General features: G+C 38.9%; 2 pseudogenes; both read right to left on the bottom strand.

The window, feature by feature from the left end:
* Nucleotides 1–12,556: 12,556 nt before the first annotated feature.
* LOC100459072 (L-lactate dehydrogenase A-like 6B) lies at nt 12,557–13,734 on the bottom strand (annotated as a pseudogene).
* Nucleotides 13,735–14,369: 635 nt separating this feature from the next.
* On the bottom strand, nt 14,370–14,874 carry LOC134759511 (transmembrane protein 242-like; annotated as a pseudogene).
* Nucleotides 14,875–26,291: the final 11,417 nt, after the last annotated feature.

Raw genomic sequence — 26,291 nt, 5'->3', positions numbered from 1 at the left:
TAAGCATGAATAAATTTAAAATAAATGTAGAAATGTATGTCTTATAAATTTTGTCACTACCAACAGGTACCCCCAATAATTGTAAACTCTTTGACAGTGGGAACTACCTTCCATTTGTCTATTATAAACATTTTGCCCAGCATACAGTAGGTGCTCAATAAAGTAATTGTTACAATAAAGTGAGTTACCCAGTACACCCAGTCTAAAGCAATATATCCAAGGAAAAAAATGGAGTTCATTCACGACCCTTTGACTATGATATCAGAAATACATGAGAATCCAGGGTATATTGTTTGTTTTTGGAGGTTTTAACATTGAACTTTATTAAAATATATTTATAAAGATATAGTCTGGGCCTTTTTAAAAAATTTCTTTTACTCAACTATATAACAAATATATTGAGAGGACTAGGTCAGTCACACAATTTTCACTCCACAGTCCAGCCATTGCTTTTCAATATAGAATTTTACACAAAGGGTTAATAACAAATAGAAATCGTTCACAAGATTTGACTGGGGAGTGGGAAGAAAGAAACCCTTAATGGGGAATATTTTCTGCAAAGAAAGATCTTTGCCCACATTTCAGAACATCCCCAACCCCCTTCCTGGTTGCTTCCTCTTGCTTCTCCTTTTCTTTTCTCCTTCAACTGCTTCCCCCTTGTCTTTCCACCTTGGACTTCTTTTCTTCCTCTAGATACCCATGAGCATTAGAAATAAAATGTAAACACATCCAACCTAGTATATTAAATTCATACCAAAGTTTTGGATTGAAAAAAAAACTATAACTGCATACTTGGAAGAGAACTTAAACTTCTTATTTATTCTGCTCATTTAACGGATGGGAAGACTGAGTCTCAGGCATTACCAACCATTATTCAACTAAAGGAATAACAGCAGAAGTTTTAAAATAATCTAAAATGATTATTTTTCCATGATATTTGCATCAACGTGATAAATTAACCAACAACTAAGTGCTGATTGATCCTCTGATAATTATATAAGTTCTTACATGTGACAGATATAAGTTTGCTGGAGCTCAAGAAGAAAGAGATTGGTTGGGTGCAGTGGCTTATGCCTGTAATCTTAGCACTTTAGGAGGCCAAGGTGGGTGGCTCAGTTGAGCCCAAGAGTTCGAGACCAGCCTGGGCAATATGGCAAAACCCTATCTCTACAAAAAATACAAAAAAAAAAAAATCAGCCAGGCTTGGTGGCTTGTGCTTGTAGTTTCTGCTGCTCAGGAGGCTGAGGTGGGAGGATTACCTGAGCTGAGCCCAGGGAGGTCAAGACTGCCATGAGCCATGATTATGCCACTGTACTCCAGCCTAAGCTTCAGAATGAGACCCCCATCTCAAAAAAAAAGAATAAGAAGGAAGAATTTTAAAAAAGAATAAGAAGAAAGAAATCACAGGCTGAGTAGTCAGAGAAGATGGATTGGAGGCAGCAGGAGAGACTGAGAAGGCAACACTGTCAGCTTCGTAAGGGTAGGACTGTGCTTCTTGCCTTCACTTACTGAGTGAATACCTCATTTTCCAGCATGCAGTGTACTTTCAATACATGTTGGTTGAATGAATAAGCAGAAAATGAGATTAAGCATGAAAAAACCAATATGATCTAAGTTACAGAGATGGGAATATGCATGATATTTAGGAGAATTAAAAATAAATCAGTCTAGCACAGACGGCTTGAATAAAGAAGTAGTGGGAGGTAAGCTGTAAAAGTTGGTGCCCTTCTCTGAACTTCCCCAGCATCCTCAGCTCACTTCTATTACACCTTCACCACATTGCACTGTGAATGATGTTTTGCTTATCTGTCTCCCCCTCCAAAAGGTAAACTCTGTTTTGAGGGCAAGAACCATGATCTCCATCATGGAGATCTTCATGATCTCAATTTATATTATCTTGCATAATGCTCACAAAGACGGCACAACTTGATGTCAGACTAAGTAGCCTGGTTGTCATCTTGAAGGCAATGGATAATCAATTAATATATTTGAGTGGGAGCCTAATGTTATCTAAATGACGAGGTTTGACATGTTAATGTCCTAGCACAGGTAAGAGTGGGGATGTGAAAATGGTAGTGGGAGTGAACAGAAATGGGCCTAGATATGCAAAAGATAACTGCATGTAATCCCAGATACACACTGTAATGAACACCATGCTCCAAAAAACACTAACATTCTTACCATATTGATTCATTTCCAATTACCTACATTACAAAAATATCTTATCCACGTTGAGTACATAACAATCTTGGCCCTTACCTTTCACCATCTAGACCTTCTACTTTCCAGAGTACTATTATCTAGGGCATATTTACACCATGTTCCATCATATCTTTAAAAAGTCTCACAATAAAAAGTCATCACAATTTTATTCAGAGGAAAAAAGAAAAAATCTTATGACTTAACCTTGTAATTTTCATTGATTCTGTCAATAAAAGCATCAACAAACAATAAGAAAACAGATCAAATCAGGTCACCAGACCTTATTTTAGAATGAGAAAACAATGTTCTCGCATTAACTCACCTTAAAATGTTGATATGGAAATAAAAGCATGCTATTTTCAGACAGTAATTAGACACGGATCATGAATATCTAAAATTTTTAAAAAGAAACTTAACTAGAATGAGCTTTTAAGAATCTACACAATAACTTCTTTGCCCCAACAAGAAGCATTTCCATGGACACATTTGGTTCTAGAGCTGATCAAATATAAACACAGTTATCAAGGTTTAGGGAAGAAATGATGTAAAACCATCAAATTTGCTTTATATACATTCTACTTACCAAAGATAACATGTTCTTAGTAAGTCTAGTCTTATCAAGTACTGAGAATAAAGAGCCTTTCTAGGGAATCTATCTGTTAATAAGTCAATATTTACCAAGCATTTATGATGTTCCAGGGACTGAGTTAAACATGGCTTTATCCAATTATATTTAATCCATAGGACAACTAAATGAAGTAAGCATTATTACCCTCCATTTTATAGGTGAAAAATGAAGCAAATCAAGTGACTTGTCCAAGGTCATACCCTGTAGCCAATGGAAAAAACATGGAATAGTGAGAAAGGATATGAGCCTTAAGAATCCAAAAACCTGAGTTGAAATAATGGTTCTTCTCATTAACAGCAGTGGAAACTTGAATGATTCACTCACTCTCTGCGTCTTGGCTTTTCATCTAAAACTTGCAGGCAGTATGTTTAATAATTAGACTATGAACCCTGGAGCCAGACTGCCTGGGTCTGAACTCAAGTACTACCACTTACTGGCTTGTGATCTTAGACAAGCTACTTACCTCCATACTTTAATTTTCTTGCCTAAAAAATGTGGATGATGATGATATTATTAAGAACTACCTTATATGAGTGTTATATGGAGTATATGAATTAATAAAATGCTTAGAACTATGCCTGGCACATAGTAAATATTATGTGTGTGTGTGTGTGTGTGTGTGTGTGTGTGTGTGTGTGTGTTGGCTATTACAATAATTATGACCTACCCCCCAGGATTGTTACAAAAAACACAAAAGAAATATGTGAGACCACCTAGTTCATAGTAATATTCATTAAATATGAATCACAAAGGTTAACAGTTTAAAATTCAAAGACAATGAGACCAAGAGATAATAAAAGACATTAATAAAAGCTATGCTGCCATCACCCTTTTACAGAAACTGTCAAATGTCTGTAGGCACATGGTTCTGAGTTAGACAATGCCCAAAAAAGCTGACTGAGCTTCTCCAGGCCATGGTAAGAAGTCTGCTTTTGTCAGTGGCACTGTTTTTTTTATTCTAAAGGCAGTGTCAGCTCACCCTCGCATTTGCACACAGAGTAGAGAAGCTCAAAGTTTCACATAGGTATGGACAGACAACTACAAGCATCTGGTTCCTTCTGAGCCTCCAGGATCCAAATGTTGCCTCAATTGCAAAGACATTTCTAACACATGGGAGAATTCGGCTCCAGAAAGCTTCTACAGGAGAATTAAGAATAGGATCCCCGCATCTTGTAGGTGGCATTTGTGTTCAGCCGCTATTAATAGAGGTTCAGAAAACTGGCTTAAGCAAATTACTGGTAAGAAATTCAAAAGCTAACAATCCAGGGCTGGTACTGGAGTGTCATTAAGTCATTAGGGGTTAATCTGTTCAGCCATTCTAAACGTAGAGAGAAACACTATGATTGTAGTTGAGATCTGTTGATGAGAAGACCCCAGGTCCCAGATTCAACCACCTTCAGTCCTTAAATTTTGGTTTATTCGCTTAGGTGAGGTTACAAGAGTTCATGTCAAAATGGAGCTTTAAATCTCTCCTAGGTTTGTTCCACTAGGACAATTTCTTCCTATGTAGACCCTGAACATTCAATAAGAACAAGCTTGTATAATCAAGAGACCTGCCAGGACTTGTAGTTGACAGACTCCTCTTGCTGTAGCTCTTTGGAAGTTGGCTTAAATTTAGTAACAAAGCTTCAGTAGTGACCATGCTAGGGTCTAGGGTCTAGAATTTAATAGTGCAGTAAGAGTTTCCATTTATTCATCACAAACTACTGTGTCCTGCACTTTAGAAGCTTTAGTTCTAATATCTAATGCTTACAACATTGTAAGGCAGGAAATCTTCATCCCATTTTTTAAATAAGTGAAGAAACTAAGACTCAGATTAAATGAGGTGTCCAAAATGACAATGCAATTAAAAGCTAGGATTATGATTCAAATCCAGTCATTATCTAGGTTGAGTAAACTGTGTGTGGGGAAGGTACAAACTTCTAGGCAGACTAGCAGTATGTCACTCCTTGCCTTCCTAGCTGGACGTCTGCTGTCAGAAAGCTAATCCCACCTCTGAATTCTCATTCATATGCTAACCTGAAGGGTGATATAGTATCGAACCCCTAACCTCAATAGGGAAGCCACCAGGTTCAAGAGGCCAAAGAAGAGACCCAGAGCTACTAAACGAGACATGGGGTTTTATCAGGGGCTAACACATAGGGGAGAGGGTCCAGTGGCAACAGGCTGGTCAGGAAAACTGCAACTGCCTGTAAACGTCATGCAGTTTATAGCATTTTCACTTAACACCTCCCCCTAATGACTTCCACCTGGCATTTTTCATTTAACTGAAAACTCAGGGCTTCAATCTCCTGTACGGCCCATGTTCCATCAGGTGGAATGGGGCTCAGATGTTTATCATAGATAAGGGATGAATCTCTGGGTTGGCCACTCCCAGATTCTCTAGCTTAGAAAACACTTTCAGGTGCATCTGCCATACAGAGTAATTCTAAGGGTATGCTTAAATTATTGCTATCAGGTGCAGTTACCCTACAGGTGTGCCTAGGGCCACACCCAGTATTGTTGCAAGCATTTTGCTCATTTGTTTTTTATTTGTTTTTGTTTATCTACCACAATACTCTTATGAAAGCAAGTCTGTTGGCACTAACTCCATATGCTTTCCTCAGCTCCAAATATTTCCCCAAATCAATCCATTTAGTTCATATTAAAACACAGAGAAAAACCTTTAGTCAAGTGAGAAGAAGTCTGCTAGCCACAAAAAATCACTAATAGTATCGGGGTTTCGATGTCACCAAAGGAAGACCAAGACTGGCCTCCCCAGAAGTTAAGGCAATCGAACCAGAGGTGGCTGCGGAAGCAGGTGGGGCTGAGCCAGGAACCCAGCCTGGCAAGAGTCTTGGGCCTTCCAAGCCTGCCTAGGTTCACACTGAATAATTACAAGCAATGGGAGTATGTTAGGGCTTGGGCAAGTATCACCACTGAACAATTTGGTAGTAATAACAGGAAGCAGCCAGATGTGACGCCTTGACAATCCAATGGCAGGGAAGAAACAAGGTGATGGGCAGGGTCAGAAACCCCTCTGTGGTGGGAATAGTTTAAACAGATGATCTATATAAACAATGAAAGAGTCAGATGCTACAGAGAAAGCACTGACCTGACATAGCAGCCTGAATCACTTTCCAAGGGTGAGTTGTGCCAATTGCACCATGTTGACAGATCACTCATGATTTGCCTTGGTATCACCACCCAGGGATGGACCTTGTGCTGGGTTGTTCTAAAGCCAATTTGATCAAGCTACAAACTACATTTTCCAAATTTCCTGCCCTGTGTACTTCCAGGTTACCATTGACTAAAAGAACTGGGGATTTGGGAGACAGAAATAAAGTAGCAGCTATTATTTTCCAAAGGTCTTTGCAGTCACATAGCATGACAGACTGATGCAGAGGTGCCCGTCTGCATCAGAGGATCCAGTCTGCTCACACTCTCCTCTGCTCCCTGTCCAACTCTTCTTCATGACCACTGGCACTACTGCTTAACAGAGGCCCCATGCCCACCACCAGAAGCCCAGCTACAGACCCACAGAGGAGGTAGCTACATAAAATCAACACCTTCCCATAGACTTCCCCATGAACTTTCCCTTTGTGTTCCCACTTCAGGAACAGGATGTCCTTGACTGCTCTGTACATGCTGTCTTGTCCACCTGCACCAGGGTTTCAGGAAGATTGATTATTCCTTTAATTCTGATCTCCAACTCCTTCTGGACCCTTGCTTCCCCAGCCCTTCCCACAATTGTGTAAGGTCTTTTATTCCATATACTCATGGTAATTGTGCTTCCTTGACTAATAAAGTATTTTCTACTCTAAAGGGGACCTTGTTCATCTAGGAAGTAGTGATTTCTCCTTTGGTCCAGGAAGCTTCCTTGTCTATCTTAGCATTCCTCCTGTATCCATAGAGAGGAAGAGAAATGAAGAAGGCTGAAAAGAAGCTTAATTCCCTAAGCCAATGAGGTAGACAGTTTCTGGCTCTTCCTCTAGTATGGGCAGAGCTCTCATGATAGCATGTCCTACGTTTATTTCTCCTCCTCCTTTACCCAAAGAGCAATTGGGTCTCCTGAATCTTCAGTGCAGGATAAGCAAACTCTGCCTTAATTTGCTCTGGCAACCAAATAAGAGCATGGCACCAGCAAGTGGCCTAATGGCAAAGGACAGTGTTAGAATAAGAAGGAAACATACAGTGTATTTTTCCAGACTTACGGCAAGTAACATTAATCCAATTAAGGTTAAGTTAGCAAAACTGGTAACTATTTCATTCAATTATCAAGTCCAATGATGAGTCCCATTTGAAGCACAGCTGGATCTGGAGGTTCTGTTTCTCACCACTTCCTGAAACTGTTTCTCTAAGAGAAGTGGCTTCATTCTCAAGCCAGCCATCTCCCAGTGGTTAAAAAAAGAAAAAGAAAAAGATGGTGTGAATATACATTCTACAAGTTAACTACAAAAAGGAAGAATTCAGCTAGCTTTCTTTGGCATAAATATACAAAGAATGACTTTGATCTGGGTGAGGTCCAGTTCCTGGAACATTCATCATGGCCAGCAAAAGTGGGATTATAACTGAGTCCATGTACTATATTTTCCAGAATAAGGCTATGCTTCCATAGCAAAGAGACTTTTAAAAATAATAATCCAATGGCTTGAAGAAAATAGAGGTATACTTCTCTCTCATGTTATAACCTGAGGTTATATTCCATAATAGTAAGGGCTCTGCTCCATGGGGCCATTCAGAAATCTAGATTTCTTCTACTTTGTTTTCCTATCAGCCCCTAGTGTCTACATGGTTGAACCTGGAGGAAAGCAAATTCATGCTCCAGCTTCTGGGAAAGAAAATAGAGCACCAACGATGCATTTCTGTTGTCTTCAGGCCTCAGCCTAGAATTTGTATAAATTAATTTTGCTCACTGTCCATTTGTCCAACCTTAGTCACATGGCCAATGCTAAATGCAAGGGAATTGGGAAAATATAGTCTAGCTATGTGCCCAGGTAAAAAAAGGGAGTATGCACAATAACAGTCTCCACACCATGGACCCAACTCTGTGGCTAGGAAGAGGTGACAAATGTCACATCCAACCCATGTAGAATGAATTCCCCACGGAAAGGAGGATTCCGATACCAGAAAACAGGGAACAGATGATGTTCAGGCAAAAATAACAGATGTCCTCTACAGGTAAGTACAGAATGGCACATTCAAGGACATGTTGAAGTCAAGCATGGTCAAAAGAGCAGGTCTCAGAATCAAGCACTCTCTAGCCAACCAGGCAGTATTTCTGAGAGTGTGTGTCTCAGAACACCTCAGTAGTACGTAATGTAGGGGAGGAAAAGTAATTTTATCTCTACCCTTCATAGTTGTTAGTTGGGATGGATCCCTGTAACAAAAGACAGATTAATTAGAAAAATAAACAGAAGTTTAATAACATGTATACCTCATATACACCTGGGAGATAACCCAAAGAAATAAGTAAATCTCAAAGACGTGGTTTTGAGTTCAGGCTTAAATACCATCATCTGCTGAAACAAAGAAAGGAGGGTGTGGGAAAAGGGTAGTTATGGAGAGATGCCCAGAAAAGCACAGTAAACAAGGGTGTATTAGTCTGTTCTTATGCTGCTAATAAAGACATACCTGAGACTAGGTAATTTATAAAGGAAAGAGGTTTAAGGGACTCACAGTTCCACATGGCTGGAGAGACCTCACAATCATGGCAGAAGATGAAGGAAGAACAAAGAGACTTCTTACATAGCAGTGGGCAAGAGAACTTACGCAGGGGAACTCCCATTTATAAAACTCTCAGATCTCGTGAGACTTACTCACTACCGTGAGAACTGCATGGGAAAGATCTGCCCCCACGATGCAATTATCTCCCATGGGGTCCCTCCCATGACACATGGGAATTGTAGGAGCTACAATTCAAGATGAGATTCGGGTGGGGTCACAGCCAAATCATATCAAAGGGTAAGGGTAGTTATGCAGATTTAAGTCAGTGCCTTCTTCATTGATGAGTCTCCAGCGATTCAGTCATCCTTTTCTTGGTAGAGATAGAGCGACATCCTTACTGATAGAGATTTCCTTTGCAAATATAAATTTCCCTTATGAAAGGACAACTTCTACTCTGTTTTCAGAGCTTCCCCTGTGTCTGCAGTCTCTCAAATTAATCAGCTCAAAATAACCTTCATGCCAAACAGAAATATTTTGGGGTGGCATATTTTGGTCTCCTACAGTGTCTTCATGCATATTTTTGACATATTTTTGGTCTCCTGCAGTAACTTAATGTTATTCTTTTAAAAGAGACTTGTGGTCAACCAAGCTTAGAAAACACAGGGTTAATCGAAATAAAGCAAGTCCTTTTGCTAAAGTAGTTTTCAGTTTTTAACACAATAATCTCCAAGTTTGCAACCTGTGCCAAGCTCTTGTAATGTCATTAAAGCATTAAGGCATTAAGACTATTGCCAGCAGAACAAGACTGCAAGAAAGTCTGCCCCGGAGCAAGAGACAGACAAGTTTCAGGGCTGCAAAGTGGTGGCCCTGCCCACTTAAGCAGCGACACAGTGGACGCCAATCCATAACAAAATTCCCTCTTAGGTTAAGCTTCACTGGTGAAAGATAAACTCTGGTCTCAATCTTGTGAATCCCATTCTTTAAAACTGTGCTGTCCAATACAATGGCCACAAGCCACTGTCCGCTATGAGATTCTTTAATAGGAAATCATTAAATGCTACTGATCATTTGCAATGAAGTTACTGCAGATTGACAAATTGAATTTATTTTATTTAAATGCATTAAAATAAAAAAGCGAAGCAGTGTAAAATATTTTTCTATTAAACACAAATGTTGTGTTTTGGTAGGTTTGCATTTCGCTTTAATCATTGAAAAAACATCTGAATTGAGTTGTGCTCTAAGTGTACAATACACACCAGATTTCAAAGACTTAATATTAAAAGAGTGTGAAATATCTCATTAATAATTTTTATATTGATCACATGCTGAAATAATATTTTGAATATATCAGTTTCAGTAAAATTATTAAAATTAATTTATTGATTTATTTTACCAACTTTTTAACGTGGCTACCAGAAAATTTCAAGTTTCATATGTGGCTCACATTACATTTATGTTGGACAGTGCTGCCTTGATCTTGTAAGATTAATTCCTCAAAGCAGGTCCTGTTTCCCCAGATCAGTGATGATGTCCTCAGATGCCCTCCAGATTCTTGTTACAAAGTAATCACAACTAACAAACAGACTTAAGGTAAAAGTTTAAAAAAAGAAAAAAAGAAAAAACAATTAGAAAATCCATTAATTTGTATATTTCTGAACTTGAATCATTTGTTTGAAACCATTCTTCCTTTGCCTGCCTCATACAAATTACTAGCTGTCAACAAAAGGAAATGTGTTTGAACTTTACAGGAATGCATAGAATTCCCATGCTGTATCTTTTCTAATGATAAGACAACATCAAACAAATTTTCACCCCAAAAAAAGACAGTTAAATCAAGATCTAAGAAACGTATTCAGTTAAAAAGTGATTGCCCTTCAAGCTAAATCTCCGAACAGCACTTTAATTCTTTTGTTGGATACTGTATTCAGACATCAGCCACATTTCAAAACAAAGAAATCAAGGAGATTGGAAAGGTCTACTCTGTATAAATTTTGTGAGCCTGCCATAGTAAAATCAAGCAGTATATATTGAGAAACTGTTCACGCCAACACTTAGGGACTTTCAGGGGTAAGCACCTCCCCCAAGCTGATGCCCATATTTGTACCCATGTTTGTAGGACATGACTCTTCTACTCCCTAACCCCTGCTGACAAGATGGGAGGTCTGTATCTTACCAAAGCTGGACAATCAGAATCTCTTCTTGGAATTAGAATTTAGAATTGGAACATTTAATTTCTGATGAGTGCTTGAGTTAGGAGATCTGGAAATGCAGAGGCTGGAACCAACATGTGCGGGCTGGAGCACAGTAAGATAATCTACAGTAAGACCCAGGAAAAATAAAGTTGATGTACCAATAGGAGTAGAGCCAAGAGATCAGCTCTTCTGAAAAAAACAAAGCAAGTAACCTTGGATTCAAATTTTCTGGGTCCTGGATCCAGTACCAAATGACAGATCTCTATAATTATTACTCTATAGTTATTAGAGATACCATCAGACATTCAATACATTCCCCACTGTTTTGTTTCTGACCTAAGCTGGTTTGAATGAGTTTCTGTTCTGACAACAAAGTGATTCCCCTCTTTATTCAACCAGGCACTGGTACTGCTTGTCCATTATGAGATTAATAAGAAATAAATGAAGTTAATTATAAGGAATTAATTAATGATAAAATATAGTACCCTGATAGAAAAGGGCTAAAGGCAGATTATCTAGAATGGATATTTTAAGTTAAATTTAAACAAATATATGTGGTAGTCATACACTCCTATTACTATATTAGAGGAGATAACAAAAGCAAGAGGAAGAAAATAAAAGGGGAAACCAAGGCAGTTCCTGACTTTTAAGTTCTTTCCTTCAGCAATGTCTACTCTTCCCCTTTTTGTTTTTACAAAATCCTCCAACAAAAGATAAGCTGGGTGAAGATCCAAAAAGTGGGAATGTACAAATTAGCAACTAGTTTCTAAGCATCTTATAGAAACTCAACATTATATAAGGTTGTTGGGGAATCAGCAGAAAAAAAAGCATTGATCCTTACATGCAGAGAACTACAACTACAATCTAGTTAACAAGATAACACAAGCACAAGAGTCATTACATGGACATAGAAAATTGAGGTGATTGCCTTATGCCTGAGTCCCAGAAAACATGGGTGGGTCCCATGGTATTCAAGTATTCAAGAGAAATACATGCCCCAAGCAGAATCAGATCCACAGCTAAATGGAATACATAGACTATCTTCTAGGGGAGACAAACTCATAGTGAGGAAGGTAATACTGAGCATTAAGTCTGAAGAGCAAGTTAGAAAAAAGAGAAAGGATGTGTCTTTATAGTATAATGATTTATAATCCATTGGGTATATACCCAGTGATGGGATTGCTGGGTCAAATGATATTTCTGGTTCTAGATCCTTGAGGAATCACCGCACTGTCTTCCACAGCAGTTGAACTAATTTACACTCCCACCAATAGTTTAAAAGTGTTCCTATTTCTCCACATTCTCTCCAGCATCTGTTGTTGCCTGACTTTTTAGTGATTGCCATTCTAACTGGCATGAGATGGTATCTCATTGTGGTTTTGATTTGCATTTCTGTAATGACCAGTGATAATGAGCTTTCTTCATATGTTTGTTGGCTGCGTAAATGTCTTCTCTTTTTTTGTATATACATACTTTTATTTTTACATTGTAAATTACCACTTTTTTACGCACATAAATGAACATAGGTATATGCCAGAAAGAAGAAATAGCATATATCTAGTGAAAAGAATCGGAATTTCTCAAACACAATAAATACCTACATCCTACTTTTTAGGAACCAAATGCCAACTACATATATATAACAAGGTAAGTACTGCTATATCAGCGGTACCAAAAACACTGTCTTTGGGAATTGTAAATAAGTATCATCCAGTGCCTGGATGCTAAATAAAAGAGCTGGAAGACTAAATAAAAAGGAAAGTCACTCTACCCACTTTCCTGTTTCCATCTTTTAGGAATTCAAGTTTATTGAAAATTTTGATATATAATTCTGTATCTATGATCTCTTCAATAATTTCGGAATGGTAGTTTTAGACAACTTTAAGTCTCAAGCTCCTTCTGAATTTCCCAAAGTGTTTTTGCACTCTTTTTCAGATGGGCCTCCTCTTCAGGGGTCAGCTTTATCTTTATAATGTTGGTAATACCCTTCTCTCCAAGGAAGGAATACTGAGGAAGACTTCTTCATTTATTCCATAGAGGCCCTTAATTATGGTGGAAACTGGATGTTTTCTCCTAAGATTCTTCAAAATGTTTTCTGTTAAATCAGCTCCAGATAGGCCAATGGCCCACGAAGTAGAACTTTTCATTTTAATAATCTCATAGGCACTAGCAATCACTTCTTTGTGGACATTTTTCCATTTCTCAGGATCTTTATCAGTTCCTATATCAGAGTTCAGATCCTTCAAAAGGACACCAGCTGCGTTCATTCCACTCCACACAGGAATACTTGAGTCTCCATGCTCTCCGAGGATCCATCCATGGCAGCTTTCAGAGTGGATACCAAGCTTTTGTCCAACGAAGAATTGAAAACGAACAGTATCCAGATTACAGCTGCTTCCAATAACACGGTTTTGGGAAATGCACTCAACTTCCAGGCTACGTAAGTTAAGATATCTACTGGATTGGAAACAATAATTAGTTTGCAGAGGGGGCTGTGCTGGACAATACTGGAAATCATTAACTTGAAGATGGCCACATTTTGCTGGACTAAATTAAAGCACATTTCTCCCTTTTCTTGGGGTGCACCTGCTGTGATAATCACTAGATTGGGGTTTGCTGTGACAAGGTAATCTTTGCTACAAACAATATTTGACATTTTCATGAAAGGGCTGCCATGTTGAAGATCCATTGTCTCACCTTTCAGTTTGCCTTCATCAAGATCCACAAAGGCAAGTTCATCACTCAATCCTTTTAATAAGATGCTGATAGTGCAGGCCATGTCCACTGATCCAGTTCCTATGATGGAGACCTTTCTGTGATGAAAGGGCTCCTCGGAAGTGAAGCTCTCAATGAGCTCACTCTTCACAGTCGCCATCTTGCTCACGGAGGTAAAGAGCCAGGTGCCCTTGAGCGGCATGCACGCTGCCTGACGGGGACAGAGGGCCATCCCCAGGTACAGAAAATTCGCTCCCACCGAGCTCACTCTCTGGCTGGCCCACACAACAGGCACAGTCCAACTCATGGCTGCTCACTCAAGAAGTGGAGGGAAAGAATGGAAAAAAGCTGCTGACCAGAACGTCGAGACACCAAGAGAGCCGTTGGCAGCACCTTCAGTCCTCTATGGCGGGTGCGCACCACCTGCCCCCTGGCCCTCTACTGCGGGCCTTGCCAGCACCTCCAACACGTGCTTTCCGTGGGTGCTCAGACTAAGGCAGTGAAGGGCTGCTTCTCTAGCAAGTGATTTCTGGAGTTAGTTTTACAAAGAGTATTCTCATCAATAGTTGACATGCTTAAGAGACTAACCCAGATCCCCTGGAATTACTAGTGTTTTCTATTTTTAGTATGAATGTCAAGGAAAAAATGCTTCTATTAACTACAGATGAAAATCAGGTTACATCTTCTGAACTGTGACCCTGCCGGGAAGGATAGGGCACTGTGCTTTGCATACTGGTGGCTGCCTGCACCCTCTCCCAGTGTCCTAGAAGTGGGCTCCTGCTTTCTGGTGTATGGCGCTGGAGGCCTATTTATAAAGGATCCCACTGCCTTGGTGCCAATCCTGGCCAGGACCCACACTGGGACAGTCAGCAGGAGCTTGAGCGGGGTAGGGGCCGGCTGGGAGTCACTCCAGCACTAAAAACTCACCAGGCGAGAATGCTACTCCTTTCTCATGCCAGAGGAAAACCTTTGATTGTGGGTCCCAAAGAAAAACGACTTCTCGGGTAGAAAGTTGGTGATGTAGCCTTCAATTAAAATGAGGATATCTCTTACATGTCACTGTGAACTCCTAAAGCTTTCCCGACTGAGAAGCTAATCACACCAACCCCACACCATGCATACAGTAAGCCCCAGCCCAGAGCTCGGTAAGGCAAGGGAAGACCCGCTTTCCGGTAATGCGATGGTGGCCGTACTTCCCTTATTGAACCATTCAGGGCTTTTCTTTTTAGCCAATGATAATGTTGTAATAAATCCAGCTAGCATTCCTGCTGCAGCAACAATACCAAGGAAAATTCCACCTTTAACCAGGAAAAGCCGGTCATCCGTGGACCCCGAAGCCTCCAGCAGAGAGGCCAGCTGCCCAGTCCCAGAGCCCACTGTCTCCATGTTTAGGCTGCCTCTGCTGTCTTCTTTTGAGAAGTGTCTGTTCATATCCTTTGCCCACTTTTTGATGGGGTTGTTTTTTTCTTGTAAATTTGCTTCTTTGTAGATTCTGGATAGTGTGTTTATTGCAGCACTATTCACAATAGAAAAGACTTGGAACCAACCCAAATGCCCATCAATAATAGACTGGATAAAGAAAATGTGCCACATATACACCATGGAATACTATGCAGCCATAAAACAGGATGAGTTCATGTCCTTTGCAGGGACACGGTTGAAGCTGGAAACCATCATTCTCATCAAACTAACACAGAAACAGAAAACCAAACACCGCATGTTCTCACTCATAAGTGGGAGTTGAACAATGAGAACACATGGACACAGGGAGGGGAACATCACACACCAGGGCCTGTCAGAGGGTTAGGGGCAAAGGGAGGGGTAGCATTAGGAGAAATACCTAATGTAGATGACGGGTTGATGGGTGCAGCAAACCACCATGGCACGTGTATACCTATGTAACAAACCTGCACATTCTGCACTTGTATCCCAGAACTTAAAGTATAATTTTTTTTTAAGTAGAAAACATTTTCAAGTGTACACGAAACATTTATCAAGATAGCTCATGCAATGGACAAGAATAAAAGTCTCAATAAACTTAAAAAAAAAGAAAAGAAAAAAGAGAAAGCAATTCAGTGTAAAGCTGAGAGATGCAGATTGAAATAACCATGAAAGAGGGGTGGGCCAGGGTAAGCAGCTCAGAACAAAGACCCAGACAAGCAAGAGCTAGTGCGGTGCCCCTGTGGTGGTAGGGTAAGAGGTCTGGGGATGGGATGGCAGCTCCACAGGATGGTGAGTAGTCTGACAACGGACATTGTCTGAGGCACATAAAGTCCAGTGCCAACCCATAATCCCACACACCCTCAAAGGCAAAATCTGCCCCCAATGAACACTTCCTATCTTTAAATTGCAGCTGAATGTTTGCATTTTAGCCATTGTGTCTAGAGTTGGATTATGTAGTCCAAGACATTAATTTTAAAGATGAGGCTATTGAGGGACAAAGAAGTTACATAACTTGATCAAAGCCAAACTGCTAGTGACAGAGTCGGGACTAAAATACAAATGTCCTGATATTTAGTCCAAGTTTTCTATTGAAAACTTTCTTTTAAAGTCCTACTTTTACAAAAGTCCAACTTTTAGTATTGTATTCTAAAAATACAAATGTCCTCATATTTAGTCCAAGTTTTCTATTGAAAACTTCCTTTTCCCTTCTAAGCTGCTCTATTACAAATTCATAGAGAGCCTTACACATACAAATTCTTCCAAACATATAACACCTTAACACCCTTTCACTATTTCCAACAATAGACCTGGGTTTTTTATCTCTCCAAGTATAAAGAGAAGTAAAGAAAAAGAGGAAAAGATAACTGAGAACTGGATTGGTCAAAAGAAACTTCAGTGTGAAAGCAAAATTTAATGTGAATTTTGAAAAATAAGTTCAATTTAGATAGAGGGAAGAAAAAAAGGAGATTCTCAGGAAAATAAAGAAGTTCCTCACTGAGTCGGGCACAGTGGCTCACACCTGTAATCCCAGCACCTTGAATGGCTGAGGTGGGCGGATTACTTAAGCACAGGAGGTTGAAACCAGGCTGGGTAACATGGTGAAACCCCGTCTCTACAAAAAATACAAAAATTAGCTGGATGTGGTGGGCACACACTTGTAGTCCCAGCTACTTGGGAGGCTGAGGTGGGAGAATTGCTTGAGTCTGGAAGGCAGAGGCTGCAGATCATGCCACTGCACTCTAGCCTAGGCAACAAAGCAAGACTCCATCTCAAAAAAAAATAGTTCCTGACTGAGAATGTGACTTGTGGAGGCCCATGTCTTGCAACAGGATGAAGGGAAAAGACAGAGAAAGAGGTGGAACAAAGAGAGAGGGAGGGGAGGGAAAGACAGAGAGGGAGATCCTCCAGTCTCAGTCTTCCAGTTACAAAGGATACAAAGAGCTCCCAACATCATAGAGCTGAATAGCTATTTGTTTGAGACTTTGAAAGGCAGAAATAGAAATGATTAACGTTGCTTAATCACTGAAATATATTTGAAATTGCAAGAGGCAGGATCTCTCCTGATAGAAGTCCTAGTGAAATGCAATAATATTGTTCTGTTACTTTTAATATTCTTCATGTTTTAAAATCCAAAGAAAATCTTTCATACTCCAATGGTTCATTCTGACATTGGGCATTCCATTCTAGAACCATGACTCCACAGCTGGTTGTTGTATCCCTCCATTCATCTCAAGGGTTGCCCAAAATTCACCCAGAGAAGTAGTCCAGACATTCTCCTCTCTTATTTTTTAAAAACGTTTGTTTCATCAAATTAATATATGTACATAGTTTTAATTGTCAAGCAGTAGCACAGTTATTAAATAATATTATTTAATAATAACAAACAGCAGCCCTCTGCCTCATTCCTTTCCTCCCCAGTGTTCTGCTTTACTCTCAGTAATGTCCTAACCTCCCATTTTTGAAGCCTAAAAACAGAACTTCCACAAGTTCCCACCACATTTCCTGCCTACTAGAGTCTCTCCCATTGCTGTAGAAGAGCTTAGATGAGGCCAGACCCCCACTTCTGCACTAGATCCCATCCCCTTCCATCTGCTCAGTTGATGTGCTCCAAAAAGCCTTCCCTCTCTCTTGTAGCATCCACGTTTTCCCTCTCTATTGAATCACTTTCATTAGCATATAAACATGACATTAATTCTCCAATTTAAAAAAACAAAGATTTGCCTTGGTGCCACCTGCCCCCATCAGGTTCCACTGCTTTTCTTTCTGTTACACATGTCCACAAAAACTACCTAGGAGAGTTGCAACATTCACCATCCTCCATTTCTCTCCTCCCATCTCTTTCGAACCTGCCACAGTGAGTCTATCATCCCCACCACTCCACTGAATTGTTCTTAGGTTCACAGTGACCCTCTGATGCCAAATTTCTTTCCTAACCTGACCTGGCAGCAGCATTTCCACTCTCCTCCTGGAAACATTGTCTTCACTTGGCTTCCAGGACACCATGCTCTCCTGACTTCCTCCTCCTTCTCTGTCCATTCCTACTGAATCTTGCTCCCTCCTCCTTCTCTCTTTGACCCCTAATTGTTGAAGTTCCTCCAGATTCAGTCCAGACCTCTCATTCTGACTGTACTCACTCCCTGTGTGATCCCATCCAGTCTCAAAGCTTTAAATTCCATCTACACATTGATGACTGCCAAATTTATGTCTCCAACCTAGACCCCTCCCCCTTAAACTCCAGACTCATCTCTATCCAAGTGTCAACTTGGATAGGACATTTTTATTAGAATATCTAGTAGACATCTCAAACTCGATACATCCAAAGCCAAGCAGTCTGCTTCCCATCTCACTTGATACAACTCCATTCTTCCAGGTGCTTAGACAACAAACTCCAGAGTCATCGTTAAATTCTTTTACTCTCACATCCTGTATCAAACCCATCAATGACTCCTATTAAATTTATCTTCAGATTATATCCAGAATTTAGCCATTTCTCACCACTCAACACTTTCCACCATTATCATTTGTCTGGATTGGCTCAATAGCTTCCACCCTAGTCTCCCCACTTTGCCCTTACCCCCTTTCAGTATAGTTTTAAAACAGAGAGGCCCTTTGAAACTATTAACCAGATCACATTCCTCTTGTGTCTGCAATCCTCCAAGGGCTTCATAACTCACACAGACTACAGGCCAAATTCCTTACTGAAACCTATAAAGCCCTTTCATCTGCTCCCTGCTATCTCTCTAAGCTCACCTCCTTCTTGTTCCCCACCCCATATTGTTAGCCACACTGGCCTTTGGAACTTCTTGAACATTCCTGGAATGATCTTGCCTTAGCATCTTGGCACTTGCTAGTTCTGCTGCCTGGACAGTTCATCTCCACATATCTGTGTGGATAGTTTCTCTGCTTCGTCCAGGCTCTGTGCAGATATTTTGAGTGAAGTTTTCCCTGACTCTAATGTCTAAATTTTAATTCTCCTCCTTGACCTATCCTATTACCTTTTCCTGCCTTGTTTCTTCTTTTTTTTCCTTAACACTTATTACTATCTAACATACTAAATTTTTACTTAGTTACCATGTTTACTGTTGTTCTTTTTCATTAAAATGTAGGTTCCATGTGAGTAGGGATTATTGTGTATTTGGGGTCACTGCTATTCTTTTAAGCACCTAAAACAGTACCTGTTCAGTGGAAATCATATTGATTGATATATTACAATTCTATATTTTATGGACTGAGAAAATGATGCACAAAAAACTGGAATTGCTCATGTTAAATGGTGTGGACTGAACTAGAACATGGGTTCTGACTCTCAGCACTGAGTTCTTTCCACAATACCAAGATATTTTCCACCATTGGATTTAGAATTTTCTACATAATGTAGAATTTTCTACATAAATGTCTTTCCACAATGGGAGAAATCAATTGCAACCAGCAAATGAGAAACATTTTTCCTCAAATTGGCCCTGTTCATACATTTAAATTGTTGTTTTCTATTTGTACAAGTACATTAAAATAAACACACAAGGATAATCAGTGCAACATTATATGTAAGACCAGACATTGGAAAATTCTAAATGTCCATCAATAGAAGACTGGTTAAATGAATTATGTTGCATCCATATAATGGAATATGTCTGCAGAAATGAAAAATATTGAAGTAGATCTATAAGTACTGATTTGAAAATCATATCTTCAAGATGTATTACATGTTCCATAATTTCTTATACACAATTCCAAAATCCAAAATACTCTAGAAATTAGTTTTTTTTTTTAGAAACTTAATTGGTGGCAAAACATGACCAATCCTACACTCACTTGGCATCAAATACTGACCTGACATGAGAATATGTAAAGTCTTAATTTATCTAACTTGGTGTGAATAGAATACTCATATCTTCTAGTTCCAAAAAAATTTAATGTGTTTAATTGTAAGGTGCTGCCCTAGACCCCACTAGTAGTATTGTATGACATTCGCTGTGTGCACTGTATTACAGCTCTAAAATCCAAGATTCTGAACTCTCCACAAGGAATTACGACCTACACTAAGGGAACAAACAAGATGTAGAATAGCGTCTGTGGGATGAGGAAATTTACATAATTTATAAAGGCACATACACTGGTTTATGCCTGGAAATTCTGAAAGGATTGTGGATTTTTTATAAAGAAAGAATTGATAGTGGTTATTTCTAAGGAATGGAATAGAAGGAAGTGCTGGACAACTCTGCTACCACAGGAAGCAGCTCTTCTCCTGAGGCAGCAACAGGAAAGAGCCCATGGGTCTTCCTCTGTAGTGCTGCCGCTAGATGATCCAACTCCAGGTACCTTGCATCCCTGTGTGTCTTCACTCAAGATTGCATGACCCAGAGTGAGAAGCTAATTGACCCATCTTGAGTCACATTCCCTGTAAGTGGAGGCAAGGTAGAGAGGTACAAGGAACTTGCTTTTGACTGGCAGTGCAGATTGGACTTCACCAAGAGAGAGACAATGCCGAGGTTGCTACATACAGGTTGGGGATGGTCTGCTGAGAGACAACAGATGTCACCAACATGTGGGACAGGGCCTGACCTGACTCTATCTAGGCCACTAGCCTGCTTAATTATAACTGGGGAGATCTCTTGAGCCCTCTGGGACCTTGTTTTTCTATCTATAGAGAGAGAAGAACCTCTCGGCTCTCATAGCTCCAACAGTTCTCTAATGGACTAGGTACAATGTCTCTTAGACTTAGATGTGTCTACGAACCACCTAGGGATCTTGTTAAAAATACAGATTCAAATTCTGATTCAACAGGTCTCGGTGGCCTGCATGAGCAACTAGGTGATGCCAAAGTTGCTGCCAGACCTGAGTTCCAGTAGCAAAGCCCCAGAGCATTAGCTGTGGCTTGCAGGCAATGAGAACACTCAGTCAAAGTTAGCAAAATGTGAGCATTGAGTGATGTACTTTATAGCAGTGACAACACTGCTTAAAACTTCGTTGGTGGCCCTGCATGTTGTGAACATTGAAAGCATCAACACAGATATTAGTAATGTTTGTCCTTTGTGAAGGCAAGTGAGAGCTTTAATCCTTAATCTAATCATTAATCAATACACCAACTGAGTTTACCCATGTACTAATACTCTGAAGTGTTACCTAAGAGATTTACCAACAACCATATTTGGTACTTAAAAAACAATTGATTCTAACTTTTGCTTAGAGCAAATATAAAAGATCACTTTTCATGGTTTTCATAATTAATGTAAACTTCAGAGAATTTTTCTGAGCTGTGGATCAATCCATTGTCCAATAATACCAGGGCATTAACCAACAGAATTTAGCTCAGAAGGGCCCTAGGGAAGGACTAGGTTTTCATTTACAGCTATTCAGAGGTAAGTACACAGATGGGTTTCAATAAATAATTAATTATAATGGAACTAGGGTTCTCTAAAGTGGGTTGTGTATAACACTAAATGTATTGAAATGAGTTTATCTAAGGTTGTACCTACATTAAGAAGTCAAATCCCCATCTAATAAGTTTGATGGTGTTTAGTCTACATTAGGTATAATTTTAGAAGTCAAGCACTCTCATGTTAGATATTTTCCAAATTACACTTTCAGATAGAAACCACATCAGAAACCTGAATTTATTGAGACATTAATTACCCCAATCAAATATTCTCCTCCTCTGCTAGCTTTCTTCTGTTCTATGTCTTCCCACTGGCATTATACTGCTATGCTTTGGGAACACAGAAGACTGGGAAAATCAAATGAGATAATTACTTACAAATTATTGAATAGAATGGTGTTCTGGACATTCTGAGTTATAATTCACCCAAAAGACATAAAGCAGTTGAGTTTTTTTCTTCAATCTTCAAAAAGCAGCATTTTGTCCCAAGTGGTAGCTTAGAACCTCAGATGCCATGTGATACTAGACAGTGAGAACTAAAAATAACTATAAGGAAATGGCTTCTAAGTAATAAGAGACAAAATATGTGAACAAATATTTAATATGACAGGTGGTAATAAGGAAAAGCTGGAAACACTCAGCCCAGAAGGCAAGCTTTTCCCACTTAAAGACAGGAAGAAGGGCGAACCTTCTGCATCTGGCCACAGCAGGCTATGGCAGAACAATAGAAAGAGTCTGGCTAGAGGAAAAGTGCACCTCCAGCATGTTAAGAGTGGAGAGAGATGTGGGATTTAAAAAGTGTGAAATGCTTACATTATTTTCAGCACAAAATCATATAACAGTGTAAACATTTTCAAACATGTATTTCTCAAAATGCTTTTTCCATAGAATAAGTTTTTTCCCAAAATCAGTTACTGGCTTTGTTTAGATTCTGATTTGAACAAATCAACTGAAAAAAGAAAACCACATTTTTTGAAGCACCTGAGGAAAATTCAATAAGGACTGGTTATTAGATAAAATCAAAGAAATGTTAATATCGTTAGATTTGATAATGGCATGGTAGTTACAGGAAAATGTCCATGTTTTCCGGAGATGCATATAGGTTGACTGTCACTAATCTAAATAGCTGAAACCCCAAATGCTCCAAAATCCAAAACTTTTGGGGCACTGAAATGAGACAGTGAAACCTTTGTTTTCTGATGATTCAATGTATACGAGCAGAACACAATTATTTAAAATATTGTATAAAATTACCTTCAGGTTATGTGTACAAGATATATATGAAACATAAATGAATTTCATGTTCAGGCTTGGGTCCCATCCCAGCCTGAACTCATTATGATATGCAAATATTCCAAAATAAAAAAAAATCTGAAATACAAAACACTTCTGGTCCCAAGTATTTTGGATTAGAGATACTCACCTGTACTAAAGTATATCAAGTGAAGTACCAAGGGATTTATTTAAAATACCTCAACAAAAAAAACAATAACAAAAAAGGAAAACTAAAATAGTATGGTAAAAGCTTGATAAATGCCATTTCCAGGCAATAGACATGGGTGTTAGTTGTGGTCTTCTCTCTACTTTTCTCTATACTTAAATTTTTCAGAGTAAAAACAACTTGAAAATCATTTCCATTTTCAGTTATTGTTAAAACGTCACTCATATCTTGAATAAAAAACAGACTAAGCACAAAGCTAAGGAAGTTTTTATTAAAAATTGGAAAAATGGACTTCCAGTTTCCAGTCCAGCATATAAAGAGCTTGGAAATCACCACTCCACCCTAACAAGTAAAAAGCTGAACAAACTGAAAAATCAGCAATTCTTCTTAGATCCATAAGAAAAGTGGGGCCACAGGGCAAACCACTGCCCCTAAAATTGGAAAGACAGGCAAATACAGAGAATCACAACCTACAAAAGAAGAAACCCATGAACAGAAACCTCTGCAGGAACCATTTCCAAGGTAGGAAAACCTAAACTGTAATTGACAAATTGCTGGAGACTAATGTGGAAAAGCCTGAGAGTTAAAAACTCCAGGGGCACCCAGTCTTGGAGATGGGGGCACACTTTTGTGAGTTTTACCTATAGTAGCTCTACTGGGTTGTCACAGAGAATAATGGAGACAAAGCTCTCATGCTTCCAGCAAGAGGAGCAGAAAGTAGCCATACTGAAATACGTCATATAATTCTGTTCTTAATAAGGTCTGCCCTCAGACCTTATTATTAGAGAAACTATTTAACTACAGCCTAATCTACTAGGCTTTTCTCAGAACCTAACTTACCTAGAGGGAGGAAAATATCAAGCTCTAGCCCAGTATAGCAATTCTATACCATCTGAGAGGGTAAAAATAAAGAAAAATAGTAAAAAGGAAAAACAAAACTGTGATGCACTTGTGAAGTTTACAGTGCAGAGACACAGGCCCATTAAAAGATTCAGACCTAATCAGAAGACTCTAGAACACATTCCCTCCCCCACACCTTACCAACACATTACTAAAGGGCGATTTACAGCAGTACTTTTTACCTAGTATGTTATATCCAGCTATGAAAAAAAAATACAAGGTATATAAAGGGCAACAAAATAAAATTTGAGGAAGCACAGCAAGCATCAGAACTAGCCTCAGATATGGCAGGGATGTTGGAATTATCAGACAGGGAATTTAATAAACTATGATTAATATGCTAAACATGGTAATGGTTAAAGTAGACAGCATTCAAGAACAGATAAACAACATAATTTCCAAGAAAGAATCAAAAAGAAATCTTATACATAAAAAACACTATATCAGAAAAGAAGAATTCCTTTGATGAGCTCATTAGTAGAATGGACACAGCTGAGAAAAGAACATCTTGAATATATCTCAGTAGAAACTTCCAAAACTGAAAAGCAGAGAGAAAAAAGATTGAAAAAAAAACCAATAGCAGAACAGAACGCCCAAGAACAGAGGAACAACTACAAAAAGCATAACATACTTACAATGGGAATACCAAAATGAACAGAAAACTGGAAAGAAACAGAAAAAATATTTGAAGCAATAAAGACAAGATTTTCCGTAAACCAATGTCAGGCACAAAACTACACATTCAGGAAGCTCAGAGAGCACCAAGCAAGAGAAATGAAAACAAAAACAAAACAGAAAAAAAAAAAAACCCTATGCCTAGAGGAAAAATATAGCTTACCTATATAGGAGTAAAGATAACAGTTACCTCTCACTTCTCTTCAGAAACCATACGAGCAAGAAGAGAGTAGGATTAAATAAAGTGTTGAGAGGAAAAGAAGCCATCTTCCTAGAATTTTGTACACTGTGGAATTATCCTTCAAAAAAAAGAAAAAAATAAAGACTCTCTCAGGCAAACAGAAATTGAAAGAATTTGTTGCCAGTATATTCACCTTGCAAGAAATGATAAAAAGTTATTTAGAAGGCCGGGCATGGTGGCTCACTCGTAATCCCAGCATTTTGGGAGGCCAAGGCAGGCAGATCACGAGGTCAGGATATCGAGGCCATCCTGGCTAACATGGTGAAACCCCGTCTCTCCTAAAAAATACAAAAAAATGAGCCAACGTGGTGGTGGGGACCTGTAGTCCCAGCTACTCGGGAGGCTGAGGCAGGAGAACGGTGTGAACCCGGGAGGCAGAGGTTGCAGTGAGCTGAGATCGCACCATTGCACTCCAGCCTGGGCAACAGAGCAAGACTCTATCTCAAAAAAAAAAAAAAGTTATTTAGAAAGAAAGAAAATTATGTAGGTCAGACACTAAGATCTACATAAAGAAGAGAATCTGTGAATAAATAAATGAAAGTTAAATAAAAGCTTTTATTTTTCTTATTCTTAATTGATGTAGGAGCAGTTTGTTCAAAATAATCATAGCAAAAATATGTTCAATTATGTATGCGTGTATATGATTCCTTATGAGTGAAATAAATGCAGTAGTGATATGATGAACAGGAGGAAGAAATTAGAATGGTTATCCTAAGGTGGTCTGACTACCCATGAAGTGTTATAGTATCATTTGAAAGTGGGCATGGATCAATTGTAAATACATATTGCAATATCCAGGATAGCTATCAAAAATTCGGGGACTGTTGTGGGTTGGGGGGAGGGGGGAGGGATAACATTGGGAGATATACCTAATGCTAGATGACGAGTTGGTGGGTGCAGTGCACCAGCATGGCACATGTATACATAGGTAACTTACCTGCACATTGGGCACATGTACCATAAAACCTAAAGTATAATAATAATAATAATAATAATAATAATAAAAAAATGTTAAGGTTGAAAAAAAAAATTATTTAAGAAGAAGTATAACTGATATGCTAAAAGAGAAGGGAAAATGAAATAATATAAAATGCTCACAAAAGGCAGAAAAAAGTGAACGACAGAAATAGGAACAAAGAACGAGGGCAGCAAACAGAAAGCAGTAATGAGTATGGTAGAGATCAATCCAACTACATCAACAATCACTTTAAATATCAATGATCTAAATATACCAATTAAAAGACAAAGATTGTCAGAATAAATAGAATAATGAAATAAAAGAATAATACAAGAATCCCACTTTAAATATAAAGACACATGTAGATTAAAAATAAATAGATGGAGAAATATATACAATACTAACATTAATCAATAGAAAGAGCAGCTATATTTCAGACAAAGCTGACTTCGGAACAAGGAAAGTTATCAGGGAGGAAGAGGGGCATTATGTAATAATAAAGTGGTCAATTCTTCAGAAAGGCATAACAATCCTCAACAGGTATGTGCCTAACTACAGAGCATCAAAATATGTAAAGCAAAAACTTGTAGAACTGCATGGACAAATAGGTGAATCCACTATTACAATTAAAGGCTTCAATACTCTATCAGAAATGGACAGATCCAGCAGGCAGAAATTCAATAAGGACATAGTTGAACTCAAAACATCATCAACAAAATATAATTGATATCTATAGACTCTTTCATTCCAACAACAGCAAAATACACATTTTTCTCAAGCTCACATAGAATATTCACAAAGATGGGCCACATTCTGGGTTATACAATATGCCCTTAACGAATTTAAAACAAGAGAAATCATACAATGTCTAAGT

Source organism: Pongo abelii, chromosome 10 (assembly GCF_028885655.2).
Source record: "Pongo abelii isolate AG06213 chromosome 10, NHGRI_mPonAbe1-v2.0_pri, whole genome shotgun sequence".
Classification (NCBI taxonomy): domain Eukaryota; kingdom Metazoa; phylum Chordata; class Mammalia; order Primates; family Hominidae; genus Pongo; species Pongo abelii.
This window is presented reverse-complemented; position numbering and strand designations above follow the sequence as displayed.